Below are 18,387 nucleotides of genomic sequence, written 5' to 3'. Positions count from 1 at the left end.
TAAATATGTATTTTAATACAGGTATATGGCAGACTATATATATATATAATTTTTTTATATGTCTTGTTGAGGTGGATGCTGCTGGCTCGTGACAGTATGGGCGTCTTTCATTCCATTTCAGTTTACGGTGGGCGCGGTGATGTAACGTCCCGTGTGGGCAGGCACGACTTGCCTGGTCGTGCTATGCCAAAAAAGAAAAAAAATATCAATTTGTATTTTGGACAAAGATGCAGGAAAGACATGCTTTGGGGAAAAAAAATCAATTTTATCTCGTGTAGTATTACAACTTGGAAAATGACAAATTCACCAAAAATATTGTGAAATATACATACAAACATTTAATGAGCATATTTGTAATCGGCAGGGTCTTACAGCCATTCAATTTGTGCAAACCAGCATTCTTGTCTGCTTGAGGCAGCTGGTAAGATCAATTAGCTACAGCATTTCACACACACACAATAAACAACTTTTACGTATTATTCACCCCCTTCCAATTTTACAAATTTATTCTTGTCAGATTACAATTTTAGTCATCAAATCATGACAATTTTATTTCCCTCAAATTCCAAATGTCTGTAGTGGATCTTTGTGTGGGGGATAGGGACCCCTGTATATAAGCTGTGGATGGCACATCTCATGTTCACTGCTAGGTGGCGCCCTAGTATATGGCGAGAGCGGCAGTTCACAGCTAGTGTGTGTGTGTATACGTTTCCCCCCTCCCACTTTCACCTCTCTCTCTCTCTCTCTCTCTCTCTCTCTCTCTCTCTCTCTCTCTCTCTCTCTCTCTCACTCACACAGCCTTTGCTGGATACGACTCAGCTGGCGCGCACAATGTGCTTGATCCTGCGAGACGTGCAGTTTGTGGACAAAATAAATAAATTCAAATAAAAATCTGGATATCCTTTTTATTTTATGAGGCACGTGGGATGTAAGGCGCGTGGATGCAACGCACCCCCCACTGGAGCTGGATATCGACCTCGTTTTGGATTCCCCATTCGGAGCTCGCTGCTTGCAATCGGGAGGACGCGGTGAGTGTGACAGTAACGCGTTGCCCTTCTTTATCTTTTTCTTCTTATAATTGCCATTAAGATGGGTCGCCGGTGCGTTCAGTGGTAATCTGATATTTGCGCGTGTGTACGTGTATTCACATGGTATTGGGGGGAAGGGGGGGGTCCGTTGTATTCCATCACTACGGTGGCTTTACAGTTCCAGGGAGGAGGTAAAGTGAGGACCATCTGGCATCATTGATAATCTACATGAAGTGCAAGTTGCTTATAAAGCACTCAGTTCAAAAGCAAAAACAAAGAGAGAAGTGTCATAATGGAATGCAATGTCTTCAGTGGGACATTTGTGGAGTCAAAAGTACTTTTTACTGTGAAGGAAAATGTAATGAAACGGTGGGATTGTGTCGGATTATCTGGTGTCTTTGTATGTTTACACAAAATGGGCCTTTACGTTTACAAAGTCATTTCAGATACCGGAAAAATATTGCGTATGAATACTTATTGCCCTCACAACACATCAAGTCAATGTTGATAATTCATTTATCAAGACAATTAGAAATATGCTTTTCCATGAGGAGCTGGATCCATTTCTGGTCCCCCGATCCGCAAATTGGGCAACATTTGATAAGCGGCAAAGTGAAGGCATCTTGAGATGACACATAACCATTTTGTCGACATTTCCTTCAAACACTTCAGTCGCTCCCCAATGACACAGTTTGAGAGCACTAATACGGGTTAATGTATCACCCGGGTTAGCAAAAATGTGCTTTTGTGTCTCGGAATGATGAGGAGCGCAGCTTGTGGTGCGAAGGCCATCCTGAAATTGCTTTTTTTTTTGTTTATTTTCAATAGCGCAATACTGCCAAAGCAAACATGTCCTAGAGATTTTATCCTACTGCGACCAAATTGGAACCTCGTGTGCTCGACTGATGTGAGATGCAAATTTTCAAAACATTTGAGTTTTTGTTGGCAGCACGTGGGCGCAATATGGCAAACAAGTTTGATGATTTGCCGTATACACAAAACTCTTAATATGCTGGGTTTAAAAAATTCAGCTTCAATCAGCAACAACAAAAATTGGTAGGCATGTTTATCAGGAGTAGACCCACAAAAAAAGTCTCAAAGACCCATGACCTAAGACACAAAGGAACACTGTCATTGTGGTTTAAAGTAGCCAATTTGTCTTGATACTACCTTCTAGAATGTCTCATCTAAACTGGTCCTACTGATTATGTGGTACGTCAATCGAACGTAAGTAGATCTATAAAACAGTCGTATATATCCCCAAAATACATTTTTGTTTGAAGCAACCTTTCCGGGGTCATTGTACAAGGACTGGTTTTTAAAACGAGTCTTCTGGATTCCAAAGCAGAGGCCCGGTAGGCCCATCTTGACCTTCTTTGACATTCTGAGACAAGATGCTGGTTCAGAAGCATCAGAACTCCAGGTAATGATGGAAGACTGCAAACTGTGGAGATCCATCATGGTTGGAGGACAACACTTGACATTGTGCTAGTTAACTATTTGCAGGCGTGTTTCAAAGACAAGCTCGTAATTCAACAATTCAGCTCCACAAGGTCAGAGCAAACATCTTGTGTGTGATGAGGGTCCCACCCTTAAGAGTTTCATGACCCCCCCCCCCTTCCCCCAACTTATATTTTTGCTTTCCGTCTGGCGCACCTCTACAACTTTCAAGCTCCCTGATAGGCGTTCCCCATGAGTCATCCTTTTCCAGGCAAAATACGCAGCATGAAAGTCTTTGCTTCCATTTCTTGTGCCATGTTTTCGATTTTTCATATTGACGACGTTTGGTTCCGTATTAATGCAAAAATAAATCTCCAAGCATGTTTGGTCTCCTAAAAAGCGTTCCAAGGAGCTTGGAATTCCAGCAAACAAGTGGGTCACCATGGCAACCACCACAGTAGGCCTCTTTCCTGCAGGGAATGTGCAACATCCCAACAAGCCCATTGGCCTCTTAAGCTCAGCCCAAGCTGGAAATTTCATTCTGCAAGAAAAAAAACAACAAAAAAAACCAATATATACTGTATATATTTTTTTAATTGCAAAAATGTGTGGCTTCTGGCATCTCTTTAAAAAAATCCATCCTATTTATATCTGATCATTGGCAGCACTGAGTGAGATGCTGGACAGGTTTACAGAGCCGGAGTCTGTCAGAACGGCGTGTTTGATCGCATTGTTTTTATTTATGGCTGCGACATTGCAGAATGTTGATTTTAGATGTTTGACTGAAGATGATATTTATCAATGACAAACGAAGACCTACAAATACAAACGATACAAAAATACAGAATTAGAATTATTATTTTTTTTTTTACGTATTCCCTCATACGTGAACATTAATTTGGTTACTCCCACAATGCATTTCACTATGTTCAATACCAGAGTTCACTTTTCTTAAGTGTTCTATAATGTATATTTCTTTGTTTAGTGACTTTAGCGAGTACTATAGTGATAGGAATGATTAACCATAAGTTTTTAATCAAATATGTGCGTGACACAGGCACCGTTGCTAAGAAGCGTGTGTTGCTTATTCAAGTGTTGTTCATTTCTTGCTCATTACTGCATCCTGCAGGCAGTAAACTGCAACTGATAATAGTAATATGAAATGTCACTCTCTCTAAAATGTTGCTCTTACCTGAACGTAGACACAATTGCATAAAAGTATCATGTTAGATTCGTTTGTTACACTAAATTGTGCTTATTCAAGAGTTTACAGAGGTTTTAGGTAATGTAAGGGTGCCATTAGTGCTGTAGTACCAACCGACAGTTGTCCAAACGATGTGAAGAGTCATCAAGCAAAGATAAGGTGACCAGTAGTTCGATAATTGCAATACAATGAAAGTTGTACAAAACATCTCTGGGGTTATATGACATTTGGAAACCATTGAAAGCAAATTTTAAAAGCTTGTGGCAGATTTTTAACTGAATTTGACCATATCAAAAGACAAGGTGTATCCTGGATTGACATATCATCATACACTGTAGGCGTTTGTTTTTTATTTTTTTTAATTATTTTTAAGTGACAAGTATATATTGAAGGATCTCTTAAACATTTAGTATACAGTCCAATGACACTGCCAGTTGACCATCAAATCAGCTTGAGCTGCTAATTAAATATCCATTGTTGCTCGGTCATGTTCGGAACGGAGTCAGTCAATGTTAAAATTGGAGCCGCAAGGCTGGTGCTGTCATTTTTTTCTCGAACGTCACAGGCTGCTGTTTTAATCATCTGCGAGCGAGTCACCCTTGACACTTTGTGAAGTTGTCTCCAGTGGAGTCGAAGCACTTAGTCATGCTCAAACATCATCAAAGTGGTAACTATAGCTGTTATTGATGATATGATGGGAGGGTCTGGACCCAAAAATGTCAGCGTAGCATTTAACGGTGTAGGTAGCGTTAGACGGTATCCAAAAGCGATCAAACTGACAAAGCCGCCTTCCATCAACCTCTTTATGAGGCTATAAAAGTCTGATATATTTGTCCACATGCGTTTTCCGCACGTTTTTTTTGGCAATATTGCTGACCTTTTCTCTTTTGTATTGCCAACCTCTGACCAAGGAGGCGAAATGAAACAAAGATGCAATGCTTCTCCGCGACTGAAGCTCTAAGGGAAGTTAATTTATGGCCTGTTTGGGAGGCAGGTTTGGGCTTGAATGCAAAATAAGATGGTGCACCTGCAGCCGCATACAAATGAATGGCAGCGGCGGTTCGTATTTACGCCTCCCCCCCCCCAAACCATCGGGACCTCCTGATCTGACCACTAATTTCCCGGCAACGAGAGATGAAGACGGGCTGCTGTATTTGCTCATATCAGGTGCAGAAATGCTCACAACACAGTCGGCAAATTAGGGACATGACAAACACTGTGTTCCCTTTTCATCACATTAGCGAGATTGCGAAAGCCGAAACCTTTTCCCCGTGCCTGTTCAACGCCGCATCCTGTCAAAACACAGTCTAAATTTCAGCGCCCGCCTTCCAAAACAACGTTTTTCACCCTTTGCCATAATATGTGCACAATGATGACTTTTCTTCCTGATGTTAAAAAGCATTCCAATTGATTGTACATCCCATTGAATGTCCCTTAAATGGAAATAGTGTTCTCTTATTCATACTTGAGAAGATTTACTGAATGCAGGAGTGCCTCAGCGGGCGGGTAATTAAAAGGTTTTCATGCAGGTGGATAACGCCACAATGGAGCTTGTATTATGTGCGGCCCTTTCTTCTGGCTTTAATTAAACCAAGGTACATTTGAAATGCATTAAAGGAGGACGCATTCGCCGAGTTTATCAGAATCTGATTCCACTTGTAGCTTCCGAATGAATTGCAGCGCTTTTGACTTGGAGCAAATTGATTCTACTAATCAATAGCCTCAGTTTGGATTTTAGGAGTGTGTGAGGTGCGGTTCTTCCAGGACGTATCGTTGAGAAAAGGGAAGAACAAAAGCGCATTTCAAGCACCCGCTGTTCTGGTCGCACGTTCTCTACCACCGTCTGAGCTGTGGGATCTCTCGGTGAAAAATAAACATCCCCTGCCAGCCCTTTGTCACCTCCAGAGTGGGGACGGTGGCATTGATGCGCCGCCCCAGTGGAGCAAAGCCGCTTAAAGGACTGCACATTTTCGCCTCACCTTGGAACTAATTGACTGCCTGGGAGCTGGCGTTTTGAAAAATGCTGACGTCTTTTGTTTGTTCGCACACGCCGGCCGTAGACTTAGATTGTTCTGCGTGCTTTACAGCCGCCTGTCGGGCCTCGCGCGGGGGGCAGGGTGGCGGTCGCCGGGGTGCGAAATGTCGGTGGCGTCAACTGTCAAGAAAGGAAAACTGTAGTAGTATTACAGCAATCCGGGAGGGACCAATATTATTGCTGATTTGTTTAAACTACTACAAGCTATGATCCCCAAACACTTTACCGTTTTAAACTAGTTGTACAGCATTAGCTTGAAATATGAACACTTCTTTGAGACCAATTCCTGTTTAGACAGGACTTTGGCGCCATCTTGTGGCATCCTGCAACACAAATAGGTGAATTTACAGCAAATAACGGTCTTGTCACACGGTGACAGTTCAACACCAAGATGGCGAAAGAAAGGTTTTATGGCATTAGTTAGCTTCGTTACAAAGCTATTTTATGTTTTGCTATGTTTGAACAAATCTTTTTTAAATTCCATGTTCTGCAGTGTATTCCCCTTCCGCCCTCCAAAGGAAATGACAGCGTCACAACATTTTGCGAGAAATACATCACACCAAAAAAGCGGAGAAAAATCGTTACTTCGTGTCCTCTTCTCTACCCGTTTAAAAATTACAGCGAGCTAGGAGGCCTCCGAGGTCCAAACAGTAAATTTTTATGATTTGTTTTGGCTCACTTCTACATTACCGGACACCAGGGAATATACAGTGACCCTAAAGCGACAAACGACATTGAATTCCTATTATGGATATCTGCGTTTCAGTTCACGGTCAGTCCTAATATTGTGTAATATTGACTAATCTCAGCGGTTACACTCACCGACCGGGCAGAACCATTCGGGCAATTGTCAGTGGTTCCTATGATGTAATGGCCGCTGGCAACTGTGGGATTCCTTAAACTGGTCGCCGCAAGACTGTAATCAGTCATTATGTCAAAACGCCGCCCCACGAGTGCCACTGCAGCTCATTCAGCCAAATAATAAGCAGCACACACCACGACACAGGTAGCGAGAGAGCCCCGCAGCAGGCGCTTCCTACGCAGCGATGTCAACTCATTTTCTTTCCAATGCAGGGGACTGAGTATTTTGGACCTTCTTCAAAGCCCCGGTTAACATAAAATGCACCTTGAAGTTGGCTGGAATTCACAACAATATCAAGATTATTGCAGGTTGTTTCAAGCTCAGGTCTTGGTCTGGTAACTCTATCTTGATAAGGGAAAAATCATGAAATGTTGTCCGTATATTCCATTTTCAGCATTCTGAAATATATCCTCAGTGGATTTGAATGTTCTACTGGTACCGCAGGGCTACTGACTATCTAATATAGACTGCCTCCACCAATCCACCCCCCCCCCCCCCCCCCCACCGCGGGCCCTCACCTTCAGATTTTGTCATTCCATAACAAGTAGGTTAGGGTAAAGATTAGGGTTACCCCGGGATTACACCCCATGCGTGTGCGTTGCGTCTCCGCTCCACCTCCGGCGGCACAGCCGATTCGTTTCCATTCTATCAGCTTGTTCAAATTACACCTGCTGCGTATGCGTACTGCGGACCAGCTGAGTCGTGCCGGATCCCGCCTCACGGATAGACCTATTTTGGTCAGCAAATGGCAAACTGGCACAGAACACATCGAGCGGGAGACAGGAAGACCGACGCACTTTCATTATAAAGAATTCCGGTTACTTTTCAGAATAAAATACTCGCCAGATCCTATTTCGCAATCACGTCAGCAAAACGTCATAATGCTTAACGCTTAATTCATTGCAGCGAACGAGGAGAGGTTTATAATGGAGGTGGATTATATATGACACGGCACATCCTTTTTATTTGGAAAACCTAAACATTTATACTGCAAGGAACGTCATAGTAGAAGCTGTGGGAGTGGACGGTGAGTTCAATCAAAGGAAGTCCACCTCTCTTTCTGCTTCTCTGTTAGCACAGACTTTGTGTGTTTGTCGTTGTTTTTGGTGCCACGTGATCACGCGAGACACGGCGGGAAGTTGTTGGCGACAGAGCTGCCGGACCACAGCTGTGCGAGTTTTGTTCATAAAATTGACGTGTCCGGAGCACGCAGTCAAGACGCAGTGGAGCAGAGACGCAACGCATGCGGCGTAATCCCGGGGTTAGGGTTTACAGTTGGTGGTTAGTGTTAAAGTGGATCAAGGTCCTTAAGCTCCCCATTCTAGATATCGCTCCAATTCTTTCTCCAAATCCAGGCTCCGTCCGGTGTCACCTATGGGCACGCAGCTCAAAAAGGACACGTCGTATCTATCTATTGTTCAAGTATGTATATGGTAGCAGCGGCAAAAGGGAATGCATGATTGACACCAAGTTGTAGTAAAGTACGCTTCAACCGTCGTGCTTTAGAACTCATAACTTGCTTATCATATGCTCGTGCTTCTGGGACTCGTCGACTGCTGCATATCTAACTTGTGATATATTCATTCTAATGTTGGATGTCCCCCCTCCCATCTGCGGCCATTGGAGTTTAGAATGCTTGCAATAGCACACATTTGACGGCTTGAGCTGTGTGAGCGATGCCATACAGCATCCATTCATTACTGGAGAGATCAGAATGACAAACGGTCAGATTTGACCTGTCCAATCGCCCATTTTCTATCTTCAGCCCCCCCCCCCTTCCCCCCGGCACTTCTTTACTACTCCTTCCAAACCCATGATATAAATGTATATCTTTTATGATTCTCAGAAGCGGCGATATAAATATTATTTGCTCGCCGACTGCTGTGCCGTAATTAGCTCACTATTGTATGCGAGGCGACGATTGATAGGGGGATTAATCTCATCAAAATGTTAAGCTTTTATAATCTTCTCATGGACCCCTTTTACCCTCTCATACATAATAAATGTTGTTAAAAGTCAGCCCGGCGGAGAGCAAACAGGCGTCGGCTACTGCATTGACTGCCATGCACGCCAAACAACGATGAATGGGTCAAGTAAGTCAACTGTTTATGGAATTTCTGCCCGTAATGATTAATAAGGTTAGTGTAGTTCTGGCCAGCCGAATGCTCGCGTTATCTGTAACCTCCATTGTTGCATTTTCTTTGAATTCCCAGTGCAAAACAGGCCCTCCTAATGAACAGCCCGTCATTGATTGGCAAAGACAACAAGGGTTGCTTTGTTCCTTTTATTCCTTATCTATTCAGGCGTTTCCTGAATTGTCTTCCAGGCGCCACTTCTGGCAACTCGGCACCAGTGGTCCATTTAGCCAAGGTGTCGCTAATGAGCGCCGCAAAAGGCCAGGCTCTTGTAATCTTGTTTATGTTTTGGGGCTGGCGCGGCGAGCCGGCTTTGTGTCGGAACACAGCTGGAGAGCCCTTTTTCCGCAATTGCGGCGTAGCAGAAATAATTGGTCCTGCAGCTTGGATCCAGCCGTGACACGCAGGTAATTTGCTAATTTATGCCTTTCAGTCTGCGTTATCATTGCTGAAAGTTGTGTAAAATGCTGTGTTGCTTTTGATGGATGCAATTTTTCATTTCTGATGCATCTTTTGCATTGCGTCTAATTGGTTTGCGAATGTACAGTGTATATCCAAGCCAATATTGAGGGCTGGAACATCTGCATACGCGATGTCATAACAATCCCCAGAGAGCTCTGCTTCGGAAGGCACTTTTAATTATATTGGCGGGATGAAATTGAGCAGGAATGAAGCGATTTTTGCGCATCGATTTTGCCGCTCCGCGTCTGCGGATACACTGCAAAGAGGCAGGGAGAGACTATTGTAACCTTCTCTATCGCTGCACTGCAGGCAAACAGGGAGGAGGGCTCAGAGGGGGCTCCGCGCTCTGACTTTCCCCCTCCCCGCCCCCTTACAGGGGGACAGCATGTGCGCCAAACCTCGTTCACATCCAATTAGGAAATGCCATTGAAATGGAAAGGAATCGGGGCAGATCTGGACAGAGGCTACGCAAACAGATTGCCTTGAGACTGTTTTGTGTCTTTTTTCAATCTGTTCCTGACAAATCTTTGGCTTTGTTCCTGCAATGGCGATGACAAGGTGTGTCAAGGCTTCCGGGCCATGCCACCGTGGGCTCGGGTTATGTTTACACTGTGGTTAGTAGTAAAGGTTAGGTCTAATTTTCTTCTGCGTTCCTTCCCTCTCCGAGTGTTTTCAGTCTCTAACAAAGAGATTATTGGTTAGGGTTGCTTGGGCTTCCACTCACGTCGTCATTCCTTAACAAAGGGGGTTAAGATTAGGTTTATTGGCTATGGCGAGGTCAAGTTGCCATTGGAGCAAAAAGGCCTGTTCGTTGTCAGGATGTCTCCTCGCCACCGTGATTGCGTGATCCGTCGCTCGGGGAACAGACGCCAGCGTGGCTTTTGTTTGTTTGTTTTCCGACGACACGTCCGCCTGTTTTCTTGAGAGCTTCCCCTGACCGCCAGCCCCGTGCAGTCACACCAGCAGATGCGCCAATTCGTCATGCAGAAGAAACCCCACTCCGGTGGCCATCTGTCTCGCTGCGTCTGTTAACGCGTTGCGACAATTTGTTTTCGCACACAACTTTGATGGCATGCAAAATATGACAAACCCATGTCATGACCCCTAAACCTCATTCCGAAACCTCATTTTTACGACTAGGTTGGACAGAGAAGGAAATATGCTGACTGCCAACATTTACATGTCCTAAACCATGGATGTCCAAGCTTGGTCCTGGAGGGCCGGTAGTCCTGCAGGTTTTGGATGTTTCCCTGCTCCAACGCACCTGTTCTAATAAACAAGATCCTTATCAGGCTTATGCAGAGCTTGCTGATGAGCTTCAGCTGTGTTGGAGAAGAGAAACATCCAAAACCTGCAGGACTGCCGGCCCTCGAGGACCGAGTTTGGACACCACTGTCCTAAACTGCGGTGTCCTGTGTTAGTAATATTAAATAGATATTAAGAAATAAATATTATTACCTGATTCTGGTGAAATTTGACTCAGGTGTCCTGATCCCAAGAACAAGTGAGAAAAGCAACACGCTTAACCATAACAGGTTTAGATGTGTTAAAAAAAGCATTCCTGCAGTTCAAGTAAGCTAGGTTTATGCTACAGTCAAGCTTATAACATCCTAGCATTAGATTTAGTTTCAGGGTTAGGATTGGTAGTTCTGTGTGGTTTTTGGATGAGGTTGACTTGGGTTAGGGTTGGGATTAGAGGTTCTGGTTTACAGTTGAGAGTTGGGTTAGGTTCAAGACTGGGATTGGATTCGATAAAACGGTGCTCTCAAAGTTTACAGTGTGCCAACTGGTCAGTCATTAAATGACCATGATTTCAGAATTGTAAGGCTGCAAAGGTTCAAGAACAAGTCAGAGAACAGTAAACCCCCGCAGCACATTTTTATCAGTTCTCGTCCTGCATTTGTGCATTGTTAGACCTTGTATCTCTAAATCCACTTTTAAAGGACAATTGAAGATTTTTCCTTGACAAAAGTATGGATGGATTAACAGACATATCGAGAATTCGAACAGCCAAACCGGCTTGGTTGTTTGGCTTTTGTGTATTATTTCAACAAAACACGATTTGCCTAGTTACTTGGAAGCAGATGCTGTCAAAACAGTACCGTCGCATGCAGTAATGCGGCGCAGACGTACCTGCGGGTACGGCGATGCCTATCATTCCTCGCCACGGCTCTGACTTCTCCTCAGGGCTGCGTGTTTAATATGGATCTACAAATATGATTTAGTGGACAGATAGCCTTGAGGCTCTGAGGTTTCATTGAGGCTGCACTCTGGTGTGTCGTGTAAGGCAGACAGCATATGTAGGTGAAGGTTATCGCTGATGCAGTACATGTGGAAATGGACATAGAGCGTTTGGTAAGAGTCCAGCCAGCGACATCATTAAGTACTACTATCCACAACGCATGTATAATTAATTTGGGTCTTGACACAATTGCTTATTTCATTTCAACAAATACGTTCATGCTGTATTGTTCTCCTGACGCATGAACCTACCTGCTAGATTTGTGTATGAAAAGAAGGCTTTGTTTTCTTCTTGGTGGTTTTAAATGCTTTCTGGGTAAGTTATTCTTCCACACTAACGTCATTTCATTAAAGTATGCTTGGCATTTATTTGTCGTGAGTGTGTGTTAGTGTCTGGTTAGGTTTTTGATTTGGTTTAGTTTCAAGGTTTTGTTTTAGGGTTATGCTTGACGCTTAGGTTTTGGTTTTGGGTTATCGATTAGGATATGGGTTTGGTTATGGGTCAGTGATTGGGGTTTTGGAGTCGGTTAGGTTTTCAGATTAGTTTAAGGCCATTGCCTTTAATTATTTGTGGGTTTCTTTTTTTTTTTTTTTTCGTGACCTTAGTCCAATCAAATTAGGACATTTTCCTCTTATTCCTACTTTGTTCCTCTACAATTGCAACTTATTTTGGCAAGTAGCCATTTTACTTCTATAAGTGTGTTTGCATGAATGAAGATACTGGTTTTCTTTGCACATAGCCCCGATGGTGTCGATTTGAGGGAGGCATTTGTTTTCCTTTAGTGGATAACTCACAAAGGGCCCAACATGAGCCCCCCACGAGGTAGAAAATCTGCAAATGATTTAAGGTCAGGCTCGAGTTACGAGTCGTTTACTTCTGAATCGTGTTTTCCGCTTGTGAGCGTGTGCGTGCCGCTCCCACCTCATGTGCCCTCCTGCCCCCCCCCCCCCCCCCCCCCCCGGCAAATATGCAACTTGACCCCCGGCAAATTCTGAGGCACACGAAATGCAACTTTGGCGATGGGAGTGCCCCATCGGCGTGTGTTTCCAATAAAGCCTGTGTGTGTATGCGTGTTTATTTGATTCTATCTGAGTGCGCGTGTGCTGGAGTGCATGGGTTCAATAAGCATGTGTGTCGCCGGTGGGTGGCGGTTGGTGGAGGGCAGGGGGGGGGGCCCAAGGCGCCAAGGACATGGCTTGACAGGTGTGTGCGGAGGGCCAGAGAGGTCCTCAAATTTTGAACGGGCAAAAGCACAATGCAGCTATTCAGGCACTGAAGGAGACAACCGAGATAGCGCAGGACCCCTGTGAGGAGGGGGGGGGGGGGGGGGGTGGTGGTTGTGCGGGTAATTCACTGTGCCAAAGAAAAGTCAGAATTTTGTTTTATTTTTTTGTGTTATATTGTCAGTTTTTTGTTTACCGGTATTTGTTTGTTTGTTTTTCACAAAATCAAAAAGTCTTAATTTTGCCAGATGAAAGTAGAATTAAGTAGTTGAGAAGAAGTTGCAATTTTACTAGGAAGAAGTCACAGAATTGAATTGTGATAATAAATATTAATTTTGAAAGATAAAAGTTGTAGGTTTACGAGAACTAATTTGTGACTGTATAAGAACAATATCATACTTTTAAGGAATGGAGCCGTGACTTGCATACAAAAATAAACTAGCGGTGTTACAATTTTTAAACATTTTACAAGAAGCCATATTATATTAGAATAAAGCAAGATGAACATCATTCTTTTCTTAGAATGAAGTCGTAAGAAGAATGCAGTCAAGGTTTTACAAGTGTAAAGTTGTGGCGTTGCAAAAATTAAGTTGTCTTTACAAGAATGAAGTTGTGGCATTACAATAAAAAAAAAAAAATGCGCGAGAAGGTTACATCTTTATACAAATGAATTGAGATGAAAGTCATTCTTTTCTCCGAATAAAGTCGTAACCTGTAACCTTGACTAAGACTTGACTTTGAGAATAAAGTTGTGGTGATGACATTTTTAATGTTACTAGAAGCCACAGTTTTATGAGAATAAAGTGAGATGAAAGTCATGCTTTTCCCAGAATGAAGTCTTAATGTTCACATTAATTAAGTTGTTTGCAAGCAATTGTAATTTTATTAGCAAAAAGTCATAACTTAATGAATATAAATATGAATTATATGAGATTTGTGGCTTTACATGAATAAATGTATGCTTTTATAAAATTAAAAATAATGAATTTGTGGCGCTAAAATGATGTTGCACGTATTGAATTCCCCGTAATATTTTCACCACAGACATGTAAAAGTCTGATTTTGGGTAAGATTGCAACATTCTTCTTGCATTATTACTACTGTATCCTTGTAAAGCTTTGACTTTTTCTTGTCAAATTCCGACGTTGTTCCCACTAAATGACAACTTTGTTCTCATCCTTCTATGACTTAATTGCTAAATATTTTATTGTGTGCTTAAGCGATAACAAGTCTATCGCTGTCTGTCTGCTTTCTGACATTTCGCTGGCTTAGTCCTAAAATACTTTATTTGCTCTTAATCAGTTTTGTGTGTGTGCGTGTGCATGCGTGCGTGCGTGCGTGTAAGTCCACATGTGTAGAGCACTTACATGACTCACCGGCCTACTAATCCTCGTCTCGCAGCACTCGTGTGGAGTGCGTCCTCCCTCGTCTGGGCCCGTATCTCGGCGGCCTTGACCGCCGACCCTTCGCGGAACAAACGCGGAAAAAAAGTTGAATGCTAAACGTCTGATTGTAAATGCGCCCGACGTGCGCCTCCTGCCCGTCCCCCAAGTCACGTCAAGGACCTCGGGTGTCAAGTCCCACTCGTGTCACCCATACAATTTTCCCCTCTATTGACTTTTATGTTCTTCTACAAGGTTGATCACAGTGCTTGGGTTATGCACGTATTCCAAATAAAGACAAATGTGTGAGCCGCATAACAATATTCTGCTGCGGAGATAAATGACTTGTGTGCGCTCATTTTTGACACCATCGTTTTAGTGATCAGCCGTCGATGGCTGAGAGTGTCACAATTTTCTGACAAGAAAGTAAAAAAAAAAGGAAGTCGTAGCTTTATGGGGGAAAAGTCGGCCTTATTTGAGAGGTACGTCTCAATTATGAGATGAATAACGTCGCTATAGGAAGAAAGTCACAATTTAACAAGCATAAAGCTATAGCGTTACATGACAACAATTTTACGAGAGTCACATTTGGTCACTCAAAGTTGATGAAGTTGCAATATTACAAGAAAAATAGGAATTTACAAGAAGTCATAGCTTTGTAATATAAGAAAAACAAGTTTTTTATTGAATAGAAATAAGGAGATGTATGAGATTCATCACAGATTGTGAACATTTGCTTTTAAGTTTGTCTCACTGAGCGGCGATGGCTCGCGAAGGTGTGCGCATGGAGCGAATGCTTTTTTTTGTTTTTTTTATCAGGGATTGATCAAGGGCGACGTTCAAGACGTTCGCCAACAGTTATAATGGTCGCCAACAGTTTTTCTTGTTACATTGAAGTTTTGAACATGCCGTGCGACAAGAAAAACAATAGTAGAGTTTTATGGTAGCCAACAATTTTTCTTTTTTTTGTGACAAGAAGAAAACATCGAAACTGTTGGTGACCGTCTTTGTGACGATTGCGATCTTGAACCATCATTCAATCATTCAAAACGTGCGCACACGCTCACAAGCCTTCACCCCCCAGTTTACAAACGTTTTACAAGAAAGTTGTAAAATTACAAGCAAAAAAAGGAACATTTTCAAGAACATCTTGTAGCATTACAAGAAGATTCACACTTTTACGAAAATGAACTCTTAATATTAATTGTATGAATTTTCACACTTTTATGAGAAAACGGTCATAGAGTAACGAGAAGGAAAGTCACACTTTAACGAGAAGACAGCCATAGCTTTACAAGAACAAAGTTATACTGTACGTTTACAAGAAAGTTGTAATATATAAGAAAATACAGTGGTATAAGAAAATGTATTAGCTTTGAGCATAATCACACTTGAATTCTTAATAATTATCTTGGTATTACATACCGAGAATACGGTCATAGCATTATTCCGAAGTCGCACTTTTACGAGAATTCCCATTTATGAGAAAGATGTAATTTTACAAGGAAAACATGATGCGGAGCTTGCTGACGAGCTGATCACGTATCAGCTGTGTTGGAGAACGGAAACATCCAAAAGCTGCAGGACTCCGGCCCTCCAGGACCGGAGTTTGACACCTATGGCCTATAGGAAATAGTACACGAAAATGTCCTAGCTTTATGAGAAGAGTCACTTTTACGAAAATGAACTTGAAAACTAATTTTTGCAGGTTACAATATAGTCAAAACTTCACATGAAGAAAGCTGTTAGTTACTTATTTATGAGCAAATATTACAATTTGTTTTGAGGTGTTTCTTTAAACTGTACCGTGAACGTCAGCTTTACAGATGCCACAGCGTAATTAGTTGAGAGCTGAGGCCACGATAGGAAGGCGCCTTCCTACATGATTCTCGTCGTCATTATGCTCCGCGCTGGCTTTGAATCACACCCACCTGTCAATTACCGTGAGACCTCAACTGGCTTGTTTCATTTGGCCCATTAGTGCCTTTTGTCGGGAGCTGCTGCGAAAACTCACCGCGCAGACGTGCGGGTCGCTACGGCTTAGTCACTCGCACCGACTGGATACACCCCCGCCAATCGGCGTTAGCCTTCCGCCACCGCCGCCGCCGCCGCCGCCGCCGCCCCGCTCTCAGCACATTTTCCACTCGGCTGATAAAATAAGCCACACTTTGATGAGCTTTCGGCGGGCCGGTGGTGCTTATGGCTCAGTAAATGCTTTTATAGAGAGACGCACCGCAGGCTCTCGACTGGGATCGGCCACATGGCGCGTTCTCATATGTTCTCATATGTTTTCGGATTTCTTGAGTTTCCTGACAGGAGGTTTGTGATGGGAGCCGCCCCCCCCCCCCGAAAAGGAATATTTGCTTTGGTCCTGAGGCGATATGAGTATTTGCCTGAATAGTCCTGCTTCTTTTCATCTTGATAGTTTGACTACGCTGTGTCCTTCAAGCGGAAAAGGCTTTTAGACGATTGAGCGTGTGAACGGCGCTTTTTGTACATTTTCTGCTACACTGCAGAGAATAAATATACATCCACACCGTTTTCTTCTTTCTTTAAAAAACATATACTTTGTTACTTTTGTGTGTTGGCATTTTGTGTATTCGGGTCACTGAAGACAGAATTTTGTTGGAAGACGATTTCACGCTTGAGTTCGAATTATTATGTGTGCAAGTTTCATCCAATTCATTGATTAAAAACTGCTTTTTAAACAAGACACTATAAACGTCAGCTTTACAGATGAACTCTATTTAGGACATCCAGTCGGTAATATAAACTGAATATGACAACAGTGGGGACGGCCTGACTGATGCGAACACAGTGAGGGAAAACAACACGGCCCCTGAAAGGTGAGTGTGGATGGCCGCCATTAAAATGCTAATATGCCGTACCGGATATTTACTGCATGGCGGTAATGCACTTTAAAACAGGCTCTTTGTCGCTCCGGCCCATCGCCGAGCCCCCGTTGAGCTTCAATAAATCAGCCATTAAAAAGCCGATGTGACCTGGATTTACACAGCGGCGCATGGCGCCTCTGTCATCACTGTGGGAACCGCCACAAATTTATGAATACTTCATAATTACTGACAAAAGAAAAAAAGTTTCTGTTTTGGTTACATTGTTTGGAACAGCGCCCATAACGCCACTACGAACCATTTCGTGTATGAAATCAACCGTTTCGTATTTGTTTAATCTTTCACCTGCGACATAAGGATTAAAAGGAGTTCTTTGTTTGTGGGCTTTTTAGGACGGGTGGTGGCTTTATGATGTGGAAGGTGGCGATGGGCAACTAAGGTGCTGAGCTCAATGCCAAGGTAGGAACAATCACTTTGTTAGGTTCACCCGTGCAAACTATACCGTATTTCTCATTCCCTTCCCAGCGGTCGTGCATATTTTAGCCGCATACATTGTTTACATTGCTCCCACAGCCCTCCATTGAGGTTTAATGCCTGTTTTTTTACGACGCCGTATTCAACAGGAACAAGGCATAAAAACTGGCACCGGGGGCGAAAGTGCCATATCAGCTCTTTTGATAAGTCGGCGGGGGGCTCGTATTGTTTTCACGACAGCGTGGGGGGCTGCGGCTTTTGGGGGGCGCAACCCACGCTCGACTATAGACGCATTCCAGGGTAATCCCATATTAGTACACGTGAATTCATTTGCATAAAAAAAAAGAGCGAGGGCGGTGAATGTTGCTGACGCAGGAGTAATGACATTAGGCGCGAGGTGAAAATAAAACATTTGAATAAAAATGAAAGCAGCAGGGGGCCGTAAATCTGCCCCCCGTTACGTAGACGCCTCGTCCTCAACATGTCACGCTGGTGCGCACGACTCGCCTATATTCAGACGCCAATGAAAAAGACCTCCCATCGGTTAAGGCGGCGAGCCCAAAAGCAGTTTTCACTCTTTGGTGTCAAAGTTGCGCAACAGTCACTCCAGTTGACACGGCGAGCCCTATGTTCGTGCCCGCAAGTCTAACGCAAAGCAAAGTCAAACTGGTTTTCATTTTCACATCTGTCACTAGAGTTGACGTAGACAAGGTCGCGTCACTTAGTACCTTAACCTTTATTAATGTCCAGCGTGTGCTAGTATGCTAAAAATGGTTTGACTTTACAAGGCTCTCTAAAAGGCCTATTTTTTGCTTTTTCAAAAATGGACTTTCTTCCTGTGTCTGACTGGCTTAAATGACCTCATACTGTTGTGTGCCTGCCAATGTTAAGCAGCCGTGGACAAAATAGCACCCGAGCCAATATTTTCTAACATTAACAACGCGTTTCCAGCCATTACAAACAGTTTGCTCGTCGGGATATAACGACACACAAACTCTAGTGTAATTTCATCCGGCTGCTGTTGTCACGGCGACGGCACTTTTCGCAT

The 18,387-nt window shown here is 43.3% G+C and overlaps 1 protein-coding gene across 11 annotated transcripts in view; it reads left to right on the top strand.

Annotated features, from left to right (window-relative positions):
• The first annotated feature begins 800 nt into the window (after positions 1-800).
• Positions 801-18,387, top strand: part of LOC147159687 (adhesion G protein-coupled receptor L3) — a 108,697-nt gene continuing 91,110 nt past the window's right edge. For 10 of the 11 annotated variants that reach the window (XM_086058805.1, XM_086058801.1, XM_086058800.1 and 7 more), the window contains exon 1: positions 801-1,028. The gene's annotated coding sequence lies outside the window, so the exon portion shown is untranslated. Of the gene's footprint in view, positions 1,029-17,257; positions 17,325-18,387 lie in introns of all 11 variants that reach the window. The other variant, XM_086058797.1, reaches the window with a different exon arrangement.

This window comes from Leptonotus elevatus, chromosome 17 (genome assembly GCF_054856555.1).
Source record: "Leptonotus elevatus isolate MCC_2025b chromosome 17, RoL_Lele_1.0, whole genome shotgun sequence".
Lineage (NCBI taxonomy): Eukaryota > Metazoa > Chordata > Actinopteri > Syngnathiformes > Syngnathidae > Leptonotus > Leptonotus elevatus.
Note: the sequence above shows the minus strand (reverse complement) of the source record. Positions and strands in the feature narration are given on the sequence as shown.